Source organism: Octodon degus, unplaced genomic scaffold, assembly GCF_000260255.1.
Source record: "Octodon degus isolate 3935 unplaced genomic scaffold, OctDeg1.0 scaffold00176, whole genome shotgun sequence".
Lineage (NCBI taxonomy): Eukaryota > Metazoa > Chordata > Mammalia > Rodentia > Octodontidae > Octodon > Octodon degus.
This window is the reverse complement of record NW_004524752.1, coordinates 535,637-544,053: the sequence shown is the minus strand read 5'-3', so window position 1 is coordinate 544,053 and position 8,417 is coordinate 535,637.

Below are 8,417 nucleotides of genomic sequence, written 5' to 3'. Positions count from 1 at the left end.
GTGTGTGTGTGTGTGATACAGGGTCATGCTATGTAGTTCAGGCTGGCCTTGAGCTCACTTTGTAGCCCAGGTCGGTCTTGGTCTTGCAGTGATCCTCCTGCCTCAGCCTCCCAAGTTCTGGGATTACAGGTGTGTGCCACCATCCCTGGAAATCTTTAAAAGATTTTCCAGAGTAATAGTTTAACCTTGTCTATTGTCTCAAGACCAAGCTGCCTCATATAGTTGATGCAGAAGACACCCCTGCATTCTTTAATCCTCTTCCCTCCAGAGATGGAGCTTGCTCTCCCTTCCTCTGGTGGACTGGCAACTGGTGTCCAACTTGTAGCACCCAGCTGAACTGAACCAGCATGGTGCTGGGTGTGGAGGCCCACCTGAGGACGGTTGCCAGCAGTGTAAGAGGCAGAACTGAAGAGGAAGCATTTTCGAAGCTGTGAGGAGCTATCAGGGGCTGTTGGTTCTCTTCGAGGCACTTGTCGTGCTCTTCTGAGATAAACTCTGCTGTTCTCACCATCTGGGAAGCTCAGGACCTTGTTGGCACTGAGAATGCTACAGTTCACTTTGGGGGGCTCTCATCCTCCCCTTGAGCACGGCTTCCTGGCTGCAGAGGGGAAGATGGTGTAGTGCTCAGTCTTCTGCGGAGGCTTGTCATGCTGGCTCTCCTGACTGGAGCCTGGTTGTTACCATCAGAGGAGCTCAGCACCTTGTTGTTGTTGAGGATGGCTCAGCAGGGGAGCTCTGGTTCTTATTTGAGTGTTGTTTCCTGGCTCCAGGGCAGATCCCTCAGCCTACTGGCACAGGTCCTTCATCCCACTGGCATGGACTTCATAGCTTCCGCCCCTGGGCTTTGGCCCCTCCCAGTGCAGATCTGTGAATCAGGCATGCATATGAGATGCTGTTAAGGGCCCTAGGCCTCTAGTTGGACTCGCGCAGGACATTGCTGTGGGATCCAGGCCCTTGACTGGATTCTCTGGTCTTTAGTGTGTGCTCAGATTTCCTGCACTTTCTTTGTGTATGACTCTTTGGGCTCCTATTATTAAGTGTCCTGTTTTGTATTGTTTCCCCTTGCAAAACCCCAAGCCATGATGCATCCCTTACTGCACTGGATTTAGTCTCATTTTGCCTCTCAGATCCCTCTCTGGAGGAAGGAATGGCTGAGGCAGCACTACGGAGAGGTCCAGAGAACCAAACCCATCAGATCTTTGACTACTGCATCCTCAAAGGACCCCGGAGACAGAACCCCTCGGTTAGGTCACTCTCAGATTCTCCACCCTGGAAACTGTATGAGATAATATTTATCAGTTATTTTAAGCAGCAGCATTTTGGGGTAACTTGTTACCCTTCTAATGCTTCCTGAAGCACTACAAAATCCTCAGGGGCGGAAAGTGCTGGCCCCCCACCTGAGCACACTTGCTGCATGGCATTAGGGATCCTCCAGCACATGGGACCAGAGTGGTCAGAAGCAGATCTTCCTGAAAAAAAAAAAAAAAAAAAAAAAAGTTAAATCTTTTCCTGGTTAAATATTCCCAGAGTATAATACTGCTTCATATTTTTCCCCTCAAAGAAGTTCTCTGAACCTTGATGCACAATAACTTAAATTGGCAGTGGCGTTTGCCCACCAAGACAGCCAACTAGACCCAAAACTGCTTCACTTCTACATCGATGCATGATTCACGGCACAGGATTGTAGGTCTGGAAGGAATTTTTGGTGATGCCCTTAGCTTACCTCAGGCCGAGTCTGTAAGGATGACGGCAGTTTCTGTAGAAGCCAACTATTTAGTGCCACAGAGCATTGGATACATTCTCTACATTCTCACCTGTCCCTTCCTGAGGGAGGGATCGAAGGACTCCGCTGTTCCCAAGATACAGCAGCTGTGACAGTCAGCCCCAAGGAATCTGCATTTGGGATCTGGGAAAGTGGGGTGTTTCTGGGCCAGCTCTTTGGAATTACCTGCGTATGAGCGGGCCAGCCAATACACAGTTCATCCACCGCCAAGACGAACCCCTATGAATGAACTGCCCTCCGCCCACCTCCACCCTGCTTTACCACCACTTCTATTTGCCAGGGACATTGGCAGTGACCTTTCTGACCAATTACATTCAACAAACATTCATTGGAGGTTCGCTTGACTATTAGGCCAGATATGCATTTATATAAAAATGTTAATAGGCTATCAGTTTCTGGATCATAAAGCCAACCCGGAGTTAGCTGGGAGTGGCTGCTGTCTTACAGTCTGAGATGGGGCTTCTGCTACGTTGTCCCTTGAAACTTAGTAACTGGCCCTCCTTCCTGGGTACTACAGGTGCCCACTTTTTTTTTTTTTAAAGCATTGTTTGAGTAGAGCTATCAAAACAGTTCACAAAATTATTTGAGAATAAGCTAATAATATGCACAGCAGTGGTGCAGATCTATGGCACATGTGCCGCAGCAGTCACATGAGCCAGGTCTCCCCGGGCAAGGTTTGACAATTTATCAGCATACACACAGCGACGAAGATCACATTAATTGCACAAAAGCCCTCCTGGTGACGACTTTTACCTCTCAATAAAAAGCTGTTTTTATCGCTGAAAGCTGTTATTGTGCTTTTCTTTTAAGACAAAAGATGTTAACGTCTGAATTTTTTTCTAAACTAAAATCTTACTATTCGGGTTTAATGGTAGCACTGGCTCTTTTGCGTAAGTGGGTCTGGGGTTGCAGTTTGAGCACTCGGATCTGAGAGTTTCACCATCGCTGATATGTAGCAATAGTTCCAGAAGTTCCACACTTTTCAGTGAGGCCCGTGCAACTTCTTAGTGCTAAGAAGAGGAGGGGCACGAACACTTTCCGTTTACTCGGCCTCCTCCAAGGACCATGCCTTTTTTGGCCTCCTTATTAATTTTTGGAGGTATCTCAAATTCCTCTCCAATTTAATGTCAACTGGGAAGTATGATATTCACAAGGGAAGAGCTATTCTAAATCTTTGTTGAAAGGCTTCTTTCCAGGGTTTAGATTTAGTGGCTGCATAGTGAATCTGGAATTAAATCAGTAGCTCTTGCCTGGCCTGGTGACACACACTGCCCGTAATCCCAGTACTCAGGAGGCTGAGGCAGGAGCATTGCTATGAGCTTGAGCCTGGGCTGGTTAAATAGTGAGACCCCATCTCAAAATACTCAAAATAATAAATAGTTCTATGGACTGAACCACACAGTGGGAGAACTGACCAAGCTGAGACCATACCAAACTCAAGACAGCGCTGGTGACGTGCTGACGTTCAAAGCCTCCAAAAGCACTTCATAAAATGCCAAGAAATGTGTGGGCACTTCCTCTGTAACATAAGACTAGCGCATCACCTTTCTCAGGGGATCTCCATGCTGTGAATCAGTTTATGCATCAGCAGACCCTGAGAAGCTATTGTCCTTACAGAAGGCCTGAGACAGGGAAGAAGCTATGATTGGCAGTAAGGCTTTGTTTTCTTATTGCTTTGAGATTGGGGCTTGCTATGGGGTCTTGCTTGGCAGCTCAGGCTGGTCTCATACTCACTGAAATTTCTCCTGTCTCCACCTTCTGAGTGCTGGGATTGCAGGTTTGTGCCATCATGCCTCACCAAGACTTGGCTTTAAGAGTGATTATAGGCTGGGGAGATAGCTCAGAGGTCTAAGTGCCTGCCTGGCAAGTGCAAGGTCCTGATTTCAATCCCCGGTAGCATATGACATGTTAGTCCCAGAACCCTGGGTGCCCCATGCAAACCCTGAAACCGGGCATGGTGCCACATGCCTGTAATCCCAGCACTGTGGAGGCTGAGACAGGATGATCACTATGAGTCTAAGCTGCATAGCAAGACCCTGTATCCAAAAATGTGATTATAACTTGTATGTTTCACCTTCCCATTCCCCAGTGACAACTTCCTCAGCTCAGGCAATTTCTCTTAAGCACTTTTTCTGGAAGATATTCTCAGACTCATGTCTCCTTTTTAAGATGCTATATCTTGGAGTGAAAAACATCCTACAAGGGCTCTGCATTGGGTATCAGATGCACATGTATGTAAGCATCTTCTCACAGGTACCTATTACACATGTGTGTACGGGCATATTTCTGCGTACTGTGAAGCCTGGTGTGAATTTTTTACACTTTATTTTTTTTGTCCTTTATATTTTTATGGATGGTGACTCAGCTCAAGGCTATGAAAACAGTGAGCGCTTGTCAACTCACTTTGTTTACCGGAGCAATTTGAAGCCTTTGGAATTATGTGATGAATTGCTACTTTATATTAGGTATAATTCTTAAAACAATGTGTGAGTTTTGGCTCCAAATCTAATCAGAATTATCAGGGCAAGAAGTCACTTATTTCAACAGCACTCTAAGACCTTAGTGGGACAACACTGGAGTGAAAAATTATCAACATGTTTGACTCAGTAAGACAGAACTTCACTTCAGTGACATGATTGGAGTTGAAAGAGCTCAACCAACATCCAGCACCTCAGAGATTTCACACCATTTTGAGTTGTAGTCTAAAAGCTCACCAAACTGCTATGTTAGAAAAAAAAAAAAAAAAAAAAAAGCACAACAAAAGCTCTTATTAAACACTATAGGCAGATGGGTCTGGGGACACAGTGGTAAGCAAGAAAAGCAGGATCCCTGCTTTCATGAAATGTACAGAGAAAATTCCTGCTGCATGATGGACATTTGCTTTCTTTGGGCCAGCAGATCACTTGCTAGACTTTGCCCCTTATTGGAGTAAGGGTAGCAGGGGCTGGAGTTATCTATTAAGCTCTAGGTGAACTATTCAGATCCCCTGGCTTAGGAGGGGATCCTTTTAGCCACTATTCAATCCAGTGACAGAGATCTGTTATTAGTTTGGAGTTGTGTTGCTGTGCTGGAGACAGAGTCCCTCTATGTAATTCAGGCTGGCCTTGAACCTGTGGCAACACTCCTGTGTGTTGGGATAACAGGCATGTACCACCATACCTGGTTTTGAGTTTCTCAAGATTGGGTCTTGCTATGCTCGGGCTGGCTTCAAACTTGCTATGTGGCTGGGTTTGGTGGCACATGCCTATAATCCCAGCACTCAGGAGGCTGAAGCAGGAGGTTTGGGTTAGAGGCCACCTTGGCTACATAGTGACTTCACGGCCAACCTGAACTACCTAGGAAGACTGTCTCAAAATTAAGAATCAAACAAACAAAACAGTTATGTGGCTGAAGCTGGCCTTAAATTCTACCTTCTCTTTCCACCTCAGCTTCCCAGGTGGTGGGAATATAGGTATGCCTCACAGCACCCGGCTTAGATGTAGCGTTTTATTTTTGTGATACTAAGAATTCAACCCAGGGCCTTCACACAGCCCTATTCCAGTCTTTTAAAAGTTTAAGAGTCAAAGTTACTAAATTGCTCCAGCTAGGCTTAAATTTGGAAACCTCTGGCCTTAGCCTCCCAGAGTATGGGGGGTTCTGGGGGCACAGCACCATCCTCGACTCTGATTTTTTTTTTTTTGGGGGGGGGGGGCGAAGGTTTACAGGGTGTTCAGGGTCTCACTACTGGATCGGACTCGTAGTGATCCACCTGTTTACAGCCTCCAAAGAGCTGGGATTACAGGCATGTGCCACCTCTCCCAGTCTCAATTGCCATCTCAGCCCGCCCCCAGGGTGGAGCTGGCACAGCAGGACCAGGAAGGCTCTGGATCTTTTTTTTTTTTTTTAATTTTGTGTGTGTGTGTGTGTGTGTGTGTGGCCAGCTCAGCCCACCAGCGGGCGGGCTGGCTGGCATGTGGTGCTGGGGGATTGAACCGTGGTCCCTGGGCTTCGCTAAACTTGTTCTAAGTAGGCGCTTTAGACCACTGAGCCATCTCACCAGCCCTGGCTCTGGATCTTTTTAACTGGCCACGGAGAACACCCATCCAAAGAACTCAGGGACATTTTGGTTAGTTTGTGCCTAATAACTGACAAAAGACACTAAGGGCCTCCTATTTAAGGAATTCACTGAGAATGTTTGACTAGTTCGGGTTTTGGACAAGGGCTCCTTTGCACTCTAGGCCGGCCTGGAACTCTTCATTTTCCTACCTCAGCCTCTCAAGCCACCACACCCAACTGGTCTTTCTCTTTAAGAAGGAAGCCTTGGTTCTTATTGTTTAATCTATCCCTTCATTCTGTTTAACATATCACTGATAACATTATCATGTGACCCAGTGTAAGTTAGATCAACTATACAAAAACACCTTAGAAATACAAAGAGTTTGCAATGTGACCTGTGGGTTAAAGCTAATTCCAACTGACAGGGTGGAGAAGGAACTATGCTGGTTGTTTGCAACCTTTTCCTATTACCTTTTTGTCGGAGAATTAGATACAATGAACCAGAAACCAAAGCGCTCAGGTCATTGTCTCTTCAGTCTACTGATACCGCCAAGCAGTACAGGGACGTAGACACACAGTCAAAATAGAGTTAACTGTATAATTGTAGCAGCAAAACCAGGAAAATACTGAGAGAAAAAGGCCTTCTTGAAGTTGCGCATGGTGGCACACACCTATAATCTAAACACTTGGGAGGCTGAGGCAGGAGTATCACAATGAGTTCAAGGCCAGCCTGGGTTATATAGTATAAGTTCAAGACCACCCTGAACTACATAGTCAGTATCTTGTCTCAATAAAGGGTGCTCTTAACAGTATTGAATAACAGATGTAAACTCGGCCCATGCTCTGCAAAACACTGGGTAGGGCCACCCTCTTTTGAAAATTAAGCCATTACTAGACAACTAGACAACTTGCCTTGAGGGAAACCATGGATATCTAGGTCTATGGAACAGAGATGAGCAAGATACACACTTGCTGAAACAAAGCAGTCATCCCAAGATGCTGCTGTCACTGGTCCCAACTGTCTCAATTGATATAGTCACAAGAGCCCACAGTGCTATTCATCATCTTAATCGTGTTGCACATTAGAAGTCTCATGTTAGACTGCCAGCTGTTTTATCTAGAAGTATGGGCACAGGCCGTGGGAGCAAGATGGACTGCCTGCCTGCCAGCCAGTATGGATGTACGACGCAGAAGGGACCAAGAACAAAGGCCCAGATCTCAGCGTAGAGCCTTTGGATCACAGTAGGATGGCGGTATCTAGGATAGGCCTTTGCCCAAGGCAAGTTAGCCTTGAAGGCAGGCTCCAACCTGGGCAGCAGAGGGATCAGCAGTGGTTGCTAACTAGGCGTTACCGGCAGCTGGGCGGAGGATGAATTTAGGAAAAGCAGGGATAATATATATAACATAGCATTCAGGACCTTATGTTTGCCAGGCAGGCACTGTGCCACTGAGCTTAAATGCCTCAGCCTTAAATGCTTCTGAGCTGTTAAGGAATTAAGTCAGGACGCTGAGAAACCATGTTATGGTACAGCAGGCCAAAACCAAACTCTATAGAGAACAAGACAAGGGAGACATAGAGGGTCTACTGCACTCTAGAACCCTAGGGGTCACCAAGATTGTGACCCAAGTGCAGGTAAAAACACTGAATCCCAGGCATTCTGGTTCATGCTTAGGCATCTCCCCAGTCTTATGAGGTCATAGGAGGGCTTCTGCCTAAGTGGGTGAGTCTATTGTGACTGAGTCACGGTGTAGCTCAAGGATTAAAGGTGTGAAGGCTAGCCTCCTCTAAGGGTGGGTAGCCTGGGTATACGGAAAGAGGCTTCAGACTCGTTACTTTTGTAGTTTGGTGCTTGCTGGTCTCTGGATCACTTGCTTGCTGCCTTCAGCCTGGCCTGCTTTGCCACGGACCTTTCTCTGCCACACCACCCTGCCTGGGAGCCCACTAAACCTTTTCCTCCTCTAACTGGGTGTCGGGTATTTGTCTCAGTGATGAGAACAAGTAACTAGGACACCAAGAATCACAAATATCCAGTTAAAAAGGCACAGGAAGAAGCTGGTGAGCAACAGGACTTCAGTCTTAAGAAAATTCACTTAAGTACAGACAAACCTGAACTTATCTTGCCTGTATGACACTAAACACCCTCAGCCCCCAGACTTAGGTAGGAAATAAAAGGAATGAACTGGCACATGGTTGTTTTTTTTTTTGGCTCATAGGTTTCTAAGAAAAACACAACGAGAAACAAGTCAAAGAAGATCTTATAAATGTTAGGCTGATTTATGAGCACTGCTCCTTGCAGTTACAGTTTGTTTACAATGAAGAGTTATCTAACTGAACATACAGTACATCACAAGCACAAGTCATCACAGCAGAGAAAACCACAGCTGGCCTGCTGCACCCAGCACACACACAAAAAACAAACCCCCAAAAAACAGAAAGGAAAACATAGGAATGGAGGTGGGGTTTATTATAAAAGAAACAACTCCTTAGGAAACTTCTGCACTGGGAAGACAGACATTAGGATACAAAATTACAAGTGTTTTATGAACTCTAGCCCTGCCCCCAACTCTAAGAGCAGAATAGGAGACAGCTGAAGCACAG